Here is a 14647-nt window from a genome sequence, read left to right as displayed (position 1 = left end):
CCAAAAGGGGAGATAAAAGTTGTTCTCTGGTGACAGGATGTCTATTTACAGTTGTGTGTAACTCATCAACGTATTTTCCAGGAAAGCTACGGCTCCTCTGGTATCTTTTATTCCAAGTCAATTTCCTTTGCTTGAGGAAATTACCTATGCACTTTATATCTTTCAACAAAAACTGAATATAATTGCATTATTTTTTAAGTGTACTGTAACAGCACACAAATGTTTATGGAATTTGTAATTGGACTGGTGTTATAAGATACTGTAGCTTCAGTCATTTAATGGTTTTTAACTATCAACATACAATGTTATACAGAAAGAAACACTGTATACTGTACTTGGAGGCCCTGGTGTAGGTCCAACATATGGGTTGTATGGAGGTGGCTTCTCTGACATCTTTGGATGTACAGTATCTGGTTAACTATACGTCAAATTCTTTGTTCTCGAGACAACACTGTACCAAACTGTTGGGAAATAAACAATATCAATTATTTTCTTAAACAAGTGTGATTAAGTAAATTTAGCCAAGCAGGCATCCTTCAATATCTACGTAAGAAAAAAAGGACATTTCCATCTCTTATTGGGCTGCGGCCAAATAAGATCAAGAGAATAATGAAACTGTCAGCACTAAGTCATGGTTAAATCTAATTACTACCTGAAGATTATGTACCCAACTTATTTCATTTAAAGATTAACTAAACCTTAATGCTACTTAGGGGTGGGGTGGGTATGGGTGGTGGGTGGGTATAGGTGGGTGGGTGGGTGGGTGGGTGGGTGGTGGGTGGGTGGGGTGGGTAAGGTGGTGGGTGGGTGGGTGGGTATGGGTGGGTAAGGGGTGGGTGGGTATGAGGTGTGTGGGGGGAGGGGGGGTAGATTAGATTCGGTTATTAATATTAGTTAATATAATCTGTTTTTAAAACATGAGTATTTCTGGTTTTACCTGCATGCAGAAGTGTATGATATTCCTGTCAATTTTATACCACATAACACTACACACAGAGCATATAGTATTAGTGCCTGTAGCTGAATTATAGTGATTTTGAAAATATCGTGAATCGCGTAAACAATGGAAATAGTAAAAAAGGCTCATAAATCGGTAATGCACAACTTAACAATGAAAACCAGCTATTTCTACTCCCCATAGGACCCCTCTACGTACCTATACTGTACAGGTATAGGATTTAGGTACAGTATACGTATACACTAATGTGAATGGAATCACTAAACAGGGTACTTTTTCCACTATGGTTCCTGCACTATTATGAGAGAAGCCATTTATTATGTCCGCAGATGGCTGCATTTCTCCAGTAACCATATAGCACAGGTTTACAGGCATGGGATATCAACAAAGTGCATGTATTGGCAGGCATGCTGTATCTAAAAATTTTCCGCTAGCCTGCAATTGTTCTCAAAATGTGTGGGGATATCTTTTAAAATTCTTAATGGCAGAAACAGTAGGTAAAGCATCAGCCAGCCCTTCAGTCAAAGGGACTGGCTGAAGGGAAGAATGACGACTCATTGTGAACGCAACGGTTCAGCACTGGTGAATAACAGTCATAATTTATACACAATTTCTTTAATTAATTGTTATGCTTGCTTTCTATTTTTTTTTTGGGGCACTTGACAGTCTGAACAAAAAATATATAAAGAATGGATGGGAGTTTTTTGGGTGGGTGGTTGCTCCCTAATTAGTTATATTCTTATGGGATTAATTGCTAAAAAACTGCTGATTCACTATATGTTGACTTTTCAGTCCACATTACAGTAAGTACATCAGTTATTGGGATTTACCTGTACAGTATTTATGGAGGCAGTGGGCTGTAGGCCTAACTACATCTCGAGCAAAGCCATGCTCCATCACTCCTTTACCCAATGTAACATCATAGCCTAACCTAACCAGCATGACATTTCAGAATCAGTTGGGTAACTGCCTGGCTGAACTGTGTCACATCACCCAGAGGATGGTTTGAGTGTAAAAAGATTTATTTTCTTTTACATAAATATAACCTATTTTATTCTATGATAAGGTGTCCCCAGCGTTACGGAATCCCTGGTTATGGAATTTCGCCCTTACGGAATTTTGGTAAATTACCCGTTAAGTAAAAATCACAATTCTTAATCCAATTTTTTCCAAACAATTTTAACATTTTATTTACTGTGGATTGTCTGTGGTAGTCACAAGACATTTGGAAGGCCACTCACTTCCCCAGTTGCCAGCAACCAACATAATAATGGCACTGCTCAGTTACAATTTTTTTCCCAGTTTGTATTCAATTATGCACCTGTGTTACTGTGTACCCTTATTCAAGATGAAGGGAAAAATGCCATGTAGTTCAAACGAAAGCAGTGGGGATAAAAGATTCCATTAAGGAATAGCGTTGGACTATAAACTTGATGTTTTAAGGAGGTAACTCCCAGCAACTACAATTGCACCACTTCACCTCACCACCACCTGCAGCACTCAACATTGTTTCTGTTAAGTAAAATTTGAGCGTTTAGCTAAATTATCATCATGTTACATCACGAATGACTCATTGTATGTGGTTAAAAGCGTCTAATTTCATACCTATATGTTCTTGCGTTACGTTTCTGGGCCTCAAAAAATTTACATAGGAATGCATTTCAACTTATATAACTGAATTTAATGGGAAAAATGGTTTCGTATTACAGAAAGATTTTCAGGAATGGGATGCCTGTACTACGTATTAGTTTTATTGTTTAACTTGGCATTTTTTTCATCAACGGGCAATGTTCGGTGGATCTTGCATCCCGTGTACCGCCGGTAAGGCCGTGGGCTCGTAACACACGTCTTGCCCGCCATTTCTCTGTGGATGTCAGTTACACTAGAATAACCCATTATAGTACCTCCTTCTTTCCTCACACAGCCAAACTGTGGAATGCTCTGCCTCCTTCTGTGTTTCCATAATCATACAATGTCCCACTTTAAAAAGCTGGTTTTCCGGCATCTTCGCGGTGTAGATTAATGCAGTAGTATAACCTTTTCCTTTTTATTTTTTATTTCCTTCTACTCTTATTTTTTGCCCCGTTGTGGGTCGTTGACCTGTGCCCAGGTGGGCTAATCCCCGAAAAAAAAAAAATAAAATAAAATAAATAAATAAATTTGTTCGAATTTGCCTCAACCTTATGGTGCCAATACATTTAATCAATCGTTTAACATCAAAACCATTTAATAACAAACCCATTTAATATTAGGTATTACAGCTACTCCCAACTTACGACGGGGTTAGGGACCGACATCCAAGTCGTAAGTAGAAAAGGTCGTAAGTCGGAAATGCTTAAATAATACATAGAAAATATAAAATGGGGGTCTCTTTTTTTCTTCTCAGCACCACAAAACACTCCCTTTTAAGTTTGCCAGCCATTTTAAAGTGAATTACAGATGAAATTTTTGTCTGCGTACTGACTTTGGGACTCGAAAATACATAATTTGACCAAATTTTGGTACGACTGAGGCAGGTCGTAAGTGCAAGTAGACGTAAATCGAGTAGGTCGTAAGTCGGGGAGGAGCTGTACAGTGTACTGTACTGTACTGTAATTGGTGTTTACTGCCCTGCCATTTGAACTTGTTTGACCTCCATGTTTTGTTATTATCCCTTGTTTAGATATAATTTTGCTTAACATTAAGTTTCACAGGACTGCAACCCCCACCATTAAATGAGGGATACCAGTACAATGTTTGATGCTGATTATGGTGATAATAGTTAGGTTAGGTTCTCTGTTTTTTAACTTTAAAATTGCATAACAAATGTTTTTTTCCATGTCAAACTACACACAACTGCCATGTAGCAACTGTCCACCATGGTAATCTAGGGCCTAAATTCCAGCCACACAGCCTGTGGGACAGATAGCAGCAATGTTACATCCATGGAGCAACTACATAAATAAAGTACAATATAATGCCACCGTATTTGGTAAGCTTCTTTTAATGTTTCCATGAATGGAATAAAACAGTCCAGACAGAAACAATAGAGATTTGGTGTCCTAGAGCACAGGTATAGAAGTGTTTAGGACAGAAAAAATGGTAAAGACATTAAAAAAAAAAAAAATTGTGGTTATTATTTTGAAGTTGCCAAGCTTGGAACTCTATTGATTCTTATATAGGGTGATAAAGAAAAAAATATTACTACCTGCATAGTGTTTCCATTGGGAGTTTATAGTTTTCAAGTTGTTTAGATTTTTCTATTTCATTTTAAAAGATGGTAATTTGAGGAAATCATTACCACCAGAGGGAGTTGTTTGATTTTGTTCATTTTTTCTACAGAAGTTCTTATCGTTATAGTAAGTACAGGTATTTTAAAAGGCAACAACTTTTTATTTTAATTATAAGTACAGTATTTTTTTATTTATTTTTTTAGTTTTTCTGTATCTACGATCATAAATCACCTGTAGTGGGGAGGGTATAAAGGATGAGGGAAATTGCGGTGTAAAACATGGTGAAAAAGTGATTATATTACACTAAAATTGTCTACATGCTTTGTATGTGAAGAAATTAATTACTGTATTTACCGTAAATACAGTAATCCTAAAGAAATCTGCCGTGTTGTCGTCTGTTCTGTTTGTTTACAACCAACCTGCTTGGTGGAGTATATCCCCATGTTCACAAAATGTAAAATTACACCATGACGTTTCAACAAAGTTGTTTTCATTGGTACCAGATATCAAAATAAGTACTTTCTGATTAATATGGAGAGGGGTCCAGAAGTTAGGTAAGGTTAGGTAGGATTCTTCGGTTGGTTAGGTCAGGTCCCATTAGGTATTAATTAATACTGCCTCTTTTAAAATTCTTACTGTAATGATAAGAACATCTGTGGGAAAAAATTAACGAAATCAAACAACTGGTGGTTGTGGTGTTTTCATACATTACCAAAATTAGTACATATTCACAGGGAAATCTATTGCTTATTTATTACTCAGCCAATTAGTGTAAGTTTGGATGTCACATGATACTTGTGAGACAATCAGCAGAAGACTTGTGAGCATGTGCAAGCTCTGGAATTGAAATGTGGAGTTGCAAGATGGCATTTGTTTGTGATGGTTACTGCTTGGCAGATTGGCACATAATTCAGCACTTTTCTGAAAACGAAGCTGTAGCTGATGATATCTTAAGGGCGACCTGTGGTGTAATAGTCAGCCTGCTCGCCTTGTAAGTGAGTAAACCTGGGTTCGATCCCCGGCAGGGTAAAAGCTATGAGCAAATTTCATTACACAATTTCTCTCTGTCTACCCAGCAGTAATTGGGGGCCTGAATGTAAATCGATATGCGGATCGTATTTGGGGTACCCTAATGATAAGCCAGTGCAGTTGGCGAGCTGTCCGGACTATTCCTTGCAGCTCATTAACTCAGGGTGCAGTTGTTGTGGTGAAGAGAGCTTCTACACCTTAAACAAATTCACGCATAGGTGGCCCTTGGGTCGGCTATCCTCATTACACGAGGGGTAACCATTATACTTTTAAGGGCTCATGGTGTTCTCACTTTTTCAGTTATGTCTACGGTGTGATTCAACTGTCATTATTGTGAACAGCAGCATACTTGGTATTGCAGTAAGAGACAGACACTCCCCAAGAGGAAGATATCTCGTAATTGTGGGTTTACAGTGTTTTAACACAATACTCCACCACTTCCTCATTCAAGTGGCATCACTTTATCCTCCTGCATCTGTTAATTAAGGTAAGTCTTTTACACATCTGGAGTTCAAAAGGCTTTGCCCCTCTTGGCTAGGAGGTTAGGGCAGGTCCTTCTGGCTTCTCTGGTTAGGTGGTTTTGTTAGGTTTCATTTCATCCTTTTTTTTTTTTTACCCCACATTTGCCTACACCTATATAAGTCGTATTTCAAAGCCCTGCCCACTTTGTGCAAACAAGTATTGTGTGGTAACTGAGGGGGTGTCATATCCCTATAACTCCTCATTTCCGTGCTTGGCAACTAAATATTTTCCAGGTATTATTTTAGTTACGGTCATAAGGGAATTTAACCCCCACCAGAAAGGGGCGGGTGAAGCCCCCTCAGTTAGGTTAGATATAGTTTCTGGGTTCTGTGACTGTTAGGTTAGGTTGGTTATGCTTGATATCTAAATACAGGGATGGCCGAAATTAAAATTTTACCACTTACCAATTTGGGGGATTTTTCATGAGTTAAGATAGCATTTACTTTTATAGAAAAATTTCAAATGTCATCATGACTAATACGCACAACTATACAATTATGTAACGGACGTAACACTTGCTACCAAATATCAATCCATACGCTAACAAATAAAAAAAACACACTTTTTATGTAATCCTTTCGAAGCAGTATTAAAATTACAGTAGTATACTACACAGTACTATGAAACAATCCTCCACTTCCAGCTGGTAAAACTGACCTCCATATTAAGTTTACCGTGTATAAAGAAGCCTTTAAACCTACAACAATATACCTTACAACGTTTATCTTTGCCATAAATGCCTGTATATTATTCAGTCCTTACCAAGAAATACTTGTCAACAGGAATCCAAAGAGCTGCAAATGATATGAGAAGCAGTAACTCCCCCCCGATGTCACAGACTCACGTGAATCTGAGTAACACTGGGAATAATAAGGAGAGGATGGACGTCAGCATGTAAACAAAAGAGGAATCTACGTTTATAGCGACATGTGGCAGTGTGTATGGTACAGCCTGTGTAAATTATGTTAATAGATGGCGTTAAGTTAACACGTCATGGCTTTAATATTTATTATAGTTAGATATTCAATAAAATCGGCATACAGGTCCACATTGGTTCAGCGTGTACATATAGACAATGCAGGTATACTTAGTTTAACAAATTTATTGGCAAAGCTTGTAGTACAGTTTGCCGGGTCTGACTAATTACCCAAATGTAGCCGCAATTAAGTCAAATAATGGTCCTACGTGAATAAATCGGACTGCCAATCACTTCTCGACTAATATTTGGTGTCACAAAGTAAAAAAAAAATGGAAAACGTAATTTAATCTGAGTTAATAGATCGCGTGCATGTACCGAGGGAGCGAGTAATTACGCAAATGTACCCAAATGTAGCCGCAATGAAGTCAAATGATGGTCTTAAAAGAATAAATCGGACTACCAATCACTTCTCGACTGGTATTTGGTGTCACGAAGTCACAAAAAATTGGTAAACTTAATTTAATCCGAGTTAATAGATCGAGTGCATGTATCTAACCTAACCTAACCTAACACAACTCATTAAATTAAGTTTACCAATTTTTTGTGACTTTATGACACCAAATATCAGTCGAGAAGTGATTGGTAGTCCGATTTATTCTTGTAAGACCATCATTTGACTTCATTGCGGCTACATTTGGGTACATTTGCGTAATTACTCGCCCCCCTCGGTACATGCACGCGATCTATTAACTCAGATTAAAGTAAGTTTTCCATTTTTTTTTTACTTTTTGACACCAAATACTAGTCGAGAAGTGATTGGCAGTCCGATTTATTCATGTAGGATCATTATTTGACTTAATTGCGGCTACATTTGGGTAATTAGTCGGACCGCAGTTTGCCTATTCTGAGTAATTCGGTCAGGTCTTGACACAGGGTGTTATCACTTCTCACTGCCACGCAGGACAGAGGTTTATACACAAAGAAATACATCATATTCTTTAACAGCTATAAATGTATTGAGGTCAGATTCATGTGGGTAATGTCACTGTTCACTGCCATGCAGGACAGAGGTTCGTACACAAAGAATGCATCATATTCATTGACACTATATATAGGTCAGATTCATGTGGGTAATGCCACTGTTCACTGCCATGCAGGACAGAGGTTCGTATACAAAGAAGGAAATACATCATATTCATTAGCAGTATATATAGGTCAGTGGGTCACATACATTGGAGTCATATTCTAATTGAAGACTAATGAGTGTGGGCTAGCAAATTTGGGATAAACAGCAAGAATGTCCTCAAGCACCCCTGATTCAATGTAGTAATTACATAGTTCAAGATACAATAAGTCAGGTGGCCTGAAGTCTCTGACAGTGTCACATTCAATAATATACAAACACTAAACACTGTGGCAGACAGTTTAGTCATTTAAAAGGAAAATGAAAGAAACCTTTTAAATGCTTTATTCACACGGGGTCATTTATTCTAAAGTTATACATTCTATCAGGCACAATTAAGGAACACAAGGTCTATAAGTTTATTGTAATTTACTTTATCAAAAGCCAGGGCCGATCCGAAGTATAGGCAGACTAGGCGAAGGCCCAAAGCCCATCAATGGACCTCCTGAGACTTTCAGGAATAAAGTTAAGAATTTTTGCTATACGTGTTATACGTCCTATAAAAAAAATTTGCACCTAACAAAGCATTATTACCGTTGTCTTGTACAGTAATATAATTAAATCTGGATTTGCTTTCAATTTTATTTCCTGGCATTTTATTGGCTTTCTAGTCGCAATAGAAACAACAGGTAAAGGTTTGGCAAACCTTATTCAGGAGATACTCGAGAACACAAGCATATGAAGTTCAAAATTAGTGATTTCTTTTGTCATTTATTTTCTTATTTTATAACGAAAATCCCAACCATGACAAATTTATCTTAACGTGTGAATCTTTTATGGTTTTAAATTGCATTTTCTATCATGTAAACGCCATTCGTTTTCTTTCATTCGTGAGACAGTCTTAATCGAGAAAAAAAATCACAAAGTTTTCCTTCTTGTTTAATATTTGACGGTGGCTGGGCCGACAGAAACTTTGTAAACAATGGTGCAATAATTTGCCCTAGATACCTTTATTCATGTTAATTTATTCAACAAATTAGAAGTCAAAGAACCCGTTGTTTAAGTCATAGATACACTATTTCCACCAGCTCCCGTAAATTGTGCTTGTTCGTAGTTATTTCTGTTTGATTCATAAGAAACGGAAAACTTCGTACACAACATCACAACATCCGTCATGACTCACACTCGGCAGATAGAGCTATATGTACCGACACAGAAAATTAGCCGAGTTTTCGCTCAATTACTGTACTCAGAATTGTAAACTATTTGAACTACCTGCCAGAAAATGTGACAGAACCGAGTGTGAGCTCTTTCAAGACAAGACTTGACCAACAATGCATTGGTTCAGTATGTACAGATACATTTACTTTTACTTTATCCTCTTCGCCACTGATCGGCTCGTTAGCCGCTTGGGCGATCGGTCACGTCTCTGTTACGCACTGTTGGCAAGTCCTGGGCATGCCCGGCTCCTGAATGTCCCTGAACCCGTTCCAGTGTTGGTCAAGTCTTGATTTGAAAGAGCTCACACTCGGTGCCGTCACAACACTTTCTGGTAGATTGTTCCAAGAGTTCACAACTGTCACTCCGAAAAAGTTTGCCCTCGCAGCTTTCTGGACTTGAGGCTTCTTCAATCTTGAGCTGTGACTCCTTGTGGGGCGAGCGTCCGCCAGCTCCAAGTAAGGACACTCGATTGAGTAGTGCCCCTTAGGATGCTTATACACCTCACTTAGGTCTCCCCCTTGCCCGTCTGTAGTATAAGCTCGGCAAGTTCAGGCGCTCCAATCTCTCAGGGTAGCTGAGGTGCCGAAGGGCAGGCACCTGTCTGGTGGCCCTCCTTTGAACATTTAAAAAAAAATGACAGTCCCTTGCATATCTCGGGGACCAGACGGGGTGACAGTACTCCAGATGGGGAAGGACTCTTGAAGATCGTTACGAGAGACGGACCGTCTAGATATCTAAACGACCTTCTTATAAGACCCAATAATTTATTTGCCTGATTTACCTTCTTTTCGCAATGGCCCGAGACTAATTCAGGGCAGGATGCAAATGCATTACAGGAGGATCTAAATAAACTGCAGGGGTGGTCTGAAAAATGGCAAATGAAATTCAACACCAGCAAGTGCAGCGTACTTAATATTGGAAGAACAAATACTGTCAATGCATACAGCCTTAACAACATCAACCTAGAGAAGTCGACTTGTGAAAGAGACCTAGGGGTACTAAGCCCGGACCTACGGCCTAGAAAACAATGCGATAATGTTCGAAATAAGGTAAACAGAGTATGGGGTTTTATATCTAGAAGTGTAAGTAATAAGAGTGCAGAGGTCTTACTGCAACTATATCTTGCGCTAGTCAGGCCGCACCTCGATTATGCGGTTCACTTCTGGTGCCCTTATTATAGAATGGATATCAATTCACTAGAGTCGGTACAGCAAAGAATGACGAAAATGATTCCGGGACTTAGAAACCTTCCATATCAGGATAGGTTAAAGAAACTAAACTTGCATTCCCTAGAAAGACGAAGAGTGCGGGGAGATATGATTGAAGTATTTAAGTGGGTGAAAGGAATCAATAAAGGGATATACAGTAGATAAAGTTCTTTGTAATATCCGAGCAGGATAGGACTCGAAGCAACGGATTTAAGTTGGATAAGTTTAGGTTTAGGAGGGAGATAGGAAGGAACTGGTTCACAAATAGGGTTGTGGACGAGTGGAAGAAGCTTAGCAACTTTGTAGTAAGTGCTGAAACGCTGGAATGTTTCAAAAGGAGACTGGATAGATTCATGGATGATGGAGAATGGTAGTAACTCTCGACAGGAGCTGCCATGCACAGGCCAACCGGCCTATTGCAGACTCCTTATGTTCAACATACATATCTAGGTCCTTTTCACATTCAGTCTCAAATAGTGCAGTTTCTTCATCCCGTTGGGACATATGATGCGCTTCCTTACCGTTGGTACGCCCCAGGTGCATCCTCTTACACTTCGTGACAATGAATCTCAGCAGCCATTTCTTCGACCATTCTTGGAGCTCACAGAGATCCTTCTGCAGCTCTTCACAGTCCGCGTGGTTCTTGATTTCCCGAAATAACTTGGCGTCATCGGCAAACATTTGTATGGAGGAGTGTACAACATCAGGCATGTCATTTACGAAACAAACAAACCACAGCGGGCCCAATACAATGCCCTGTGGTACGCCGCTTGTGATAGGTACAGATGATGATTTCGTGCCATTAATCACCACACACTGCGTGCGGTCATGTACAAAGTCTTCTATCCACGCTAGGACATTTCCCTGAATTCCGTACCCTTCCAATTTGATTTTCAGCCTTTCGTGGGTACACTGTCGAAAGCCTTGGCAAAATTTGGGTATATAATGTCGATATTACCACCCCGTTCCAGAATATGGGTCCAAATATCCAATACCTTGAGCAATTATGTTAAGCAGGAGCGCCATGGCATAAAACCGTGTTGGCAATCCTTTACAAGGTTGTTTCGTAGTAGATGTTCCATCGCGGCGTCTCTGATAATACTCTCAAGTGCTTTACATATTATGCTGGTCAGGCTCACCGGTCTATAGTTGTTCGTGGAGTGACGATCGCCCTTCTTGAAGCTAGGACTCCATAAGCCACTTTCCAATCACTGGGGACCTTTTGTTCATCCAGGCATTTGCAAAACAGGATCTTCAGGGGTTCGGCAAGCTCGTTGCACAACTCTCTTAGCTCTCTGAAATGCACCATGGCAGGGCCGGGACTCTTATGGACCTTTAGCTTTGACAGTTTATTTCTAATACCCTCTTCTGTGAACACAATGTGGGTCAGTGCTGTGTCGAAACGTCTGTCCTCAAACGCAGGAAGGTTAATCGTATCCTCTCTTCTGAACACTGAGGAAAAGAAGCTGTTCAATGCCTCAGCTTTATCCTGGTCAGAATCTGCGTAACTACCATCTTCAAGCCTCAGGTCTGATACTCCTACTCGCCTTTTAATTTCGATTTTGCACAGCGGTAAAACACCTTTGGGTTTGACTTGACCTCGCTTGCAACCAGCCTGTGGAATTCCTTTTCAGCCCTTCTACACCCTACCTTTGTTTGGTTTCTGGCTCTTGCATACATCCTCCTGTCCTGCTCATCGTTTGACCCAACCCACGTCTTGAATTTCTGGGTTTTCTTCTTAACTTTGTCGACCGCCGCATGGTTCATGTGTAGGGATCCCTTCGTAATCATAGAGGCATTGGGTTTCTAGGGTATGTATTTATCGATCAAATGGGTCACTTTACTAGTTATGATATTCAGCGTAGTGTCTGCGTTCTTGTGCCTTAATGAGTCAGGCCAGTTGATACCCCTCATCTCTTCCCTCATCCCGTTGTAATTTCCCTTGTAATGTTTGCACCTTGGCCTGGCCTTTTCTTGAACTAGGTAACAGATAAATCTGAATGACAACACTATATGGTGACTGGTGCCAACTGGGGCAAGGTGTTCCAGTTTGGCCACCATACCCTCCTCGTTTGTTATGATGAGGTCTAGTGGCTTGGGTGTTTGCTCCCCTCTGTAATGTGTCGGGTCTCATGCAGCACACTGCTTCATATGTCTAATCAATTGTTGTGTTCTATAGCATGTCAACTATGCAATGAACACCAATAGAACTTCTAACCAACAGTTAAAGTATCCAGAATATGGTAGGCCATTAGTCAGTGCAGTATAGTATTACCAGATTATCCTGAGGAAACAGATGTAATTATAAATTTATTTATGTTAAGTCAGTATGGATGTTTAATATCCAATGTTATCATTTCAAATCTTCACTTTTGGTGAACCTTTGTTCTTTGGAGGATAATTTTGAACCAAAGGGAATGTTGTGTCTTAGAAATGATTGTCAACTTTTTCATTTTAGGTTTTTGAAACTTGTGGGGGTTATAAATATTTTAGTTACTATATGTATATAATGAGCATTATGCCATAATTATTATAGTTAACCTTTAAGCCCCAGGTTAGGGTGCTGTTGGCAGTACCCCCCCCCCCCCTTGAGGATAAATCAAGAAAAAATAAACTTTTCCAAAAATAATAATAAAAAAATATTAGCTGCAATAGGCGGACGTTGTGGAATGTCACCCGGGGCCTAAGGGTTAATGATAATAATTTCTAACACTGCACAGTACTGTAAATTTTATCCAGTTCACGGCTCTGTATTGATTTCAACAGATATCCAAGAAGAATGTACCAACCGGAAATCCAATAAAACAATACCTCAGTTTCATCCTGTGGAACAAGATGTGCCTCTTGAAACAGTGTGATGTGACGTTGAGCCCCGGGAGTAGAAAGGCTCAGTTAGAAGCCACCGCAACAACAACAACCACGTGGGCATGGGGCGTGTGAAGTCGGCTGAAACGTCAGAGGTGATGTTTCATGGCGCCACTGAAAAACTGATGCTTCATTGGTTGTAGATTCCTGCCAAAATGTGATGTGGTGACCGTAGTACACTGCTGAACATGAGGAAGAAGCATGTTAAGCTGAGGAAGGTGTAAACGGTGGAAGGAGTTGAACACACAGCGAAGACATAAGCTTGAGTATATTGTTGAGAAAGTGTGAGTCGAGGAAAAGTGGAGGAAGAATAGGATAGAATATTTTATGTGTGTAGGATATAATATTGTGTACTGGGCTGGAAATTTTGTAACATTATACTGTAAATGAAGGGTGACGTTATATAATCTTCATTGTATTGTTTTGATAGGTGTACCCCAACCCTCGTTACTGTTTGCTTAATTGTCACTGTAGTTATGATTAACGTAACTTGTTTGTCTGCTGAGTTGTGAATATTCCTAAATCTGCTAAAACTTGTAAGCTTATCTTTTGATTAATATTTTTGTACTGTCAGATGCTTTATTTATTTGGTTATCTGAATTTGTATTTTAATTTACTCTAGTGTATTGCATATTACTTTCATTTATTAATTTCATTGGCGACCTTGTTATTTTTACTGTTACCGGAGTGGTGAACCTATGATGTGACACACTAGGACCGGAGCAATGGACCACAAGGTTTGCTACCACCATTTTATTATTTGTTTTTCAATGATAAATTCAGTGTTGAGCTAAAGGAGCTAGATTACTGCCCAACATAGTGGACTTTATTCCTCCATGGTATAGATATGTAGATGATGCTCTTTGTCTTTGGCCTAGAAACAGTGACCCATTGGAGTTTTTAGACAAGCTTAATGATATTGTCCCTAGTATCACATTCAAAATTGAAAGAGAAATAAATGGATCCCTTCCATTTCTTGATATGCTGATCATGAGAAATGATCACTGCTATAAATTTAAGGTGTACAGAAAGCCTACACAGGTAGACAGTTTCATACATTTTCTATCGAGTCACCATGAGTCTACCAAAATGACAGTTTTTTCTGCTTTGTTTTTGAGATGTTTACGTATTTGTGACCCTAAATTTATTGAAGAAGAACTGCAACACATTCAGTCCATTGCACATAAACTTGGGTACCCTTCATTGTTTGTTGATCGTTGTTTTAAAAGGGCTAAACAATCCTTTTATTCTACTCAAACTGGACAACTTCCTACATTTAATAATATTTTTACTCTATCTTATCACAATGAATTTGTCCCGTCAGTTCAGTCTCTTAAATTATTAAACATTAATGTTGTTTTTAAGTATGACTCAACTATTACTAATATATTAATCAAGAATAGCCCAACCTTGAATGTAAATGGAATTGTTTACTGCAGTCCATGTAGCAATTGTAATGGAAATTATGTAGGTCAGACTAAGAAAGCATTGCAACTCAGAATTAAACAGTACAGTACAATATTAGAACAGCAACTGAAAGCAGTGCACTGTTCGTCCATGTAAGGAACAATAATTAATCATCCCATAGAT

General features: G+C 39.1%; 1 long non-coding RNA gene across 1 annotated transcript; it reads right to left on the bottom strand.

Annotated features, from left to right (window-relative positions):
• Positions 1–260: 260 nt before the first annotated feature.
• On the bottom strand, positions 261–6666 carry LOC121866675. Its single transcript, XR_006088998.1, has 2 exons — positions 6484–6666; positions 261–461 (listed from the first exon to the last, which is right to left on the bottom strand). It is a non-coding gene; the product is annotated as an uncharacterized LOC121866675 (long non-coding RNA).
• Positions 6667–14647: the final 7981 nt, after the last annotated feature.

This window comes from Homarus americanus, unplaced genomic scaffold (assembly GCF_018991925.1).
Source record: "Homarus americanus isolate GMGI-L3 unplaced genomic scaffold, GMGI_Hamer_2.0 scaffold36133, whole genome shotgun sequence".
Taxonomy (NCBI): domain Eukaryota; kingdom Metazoa; phylum Arthropoda; class Malacostraca; order Decapoda; family Nephropidae; genus Homarus; species Homarus americanus.
The sequence above is the reverse complement of the archived record's forward strand: the minus strand, read 5'-3'. Positions and strand labels throughout refer to the sequence as shown.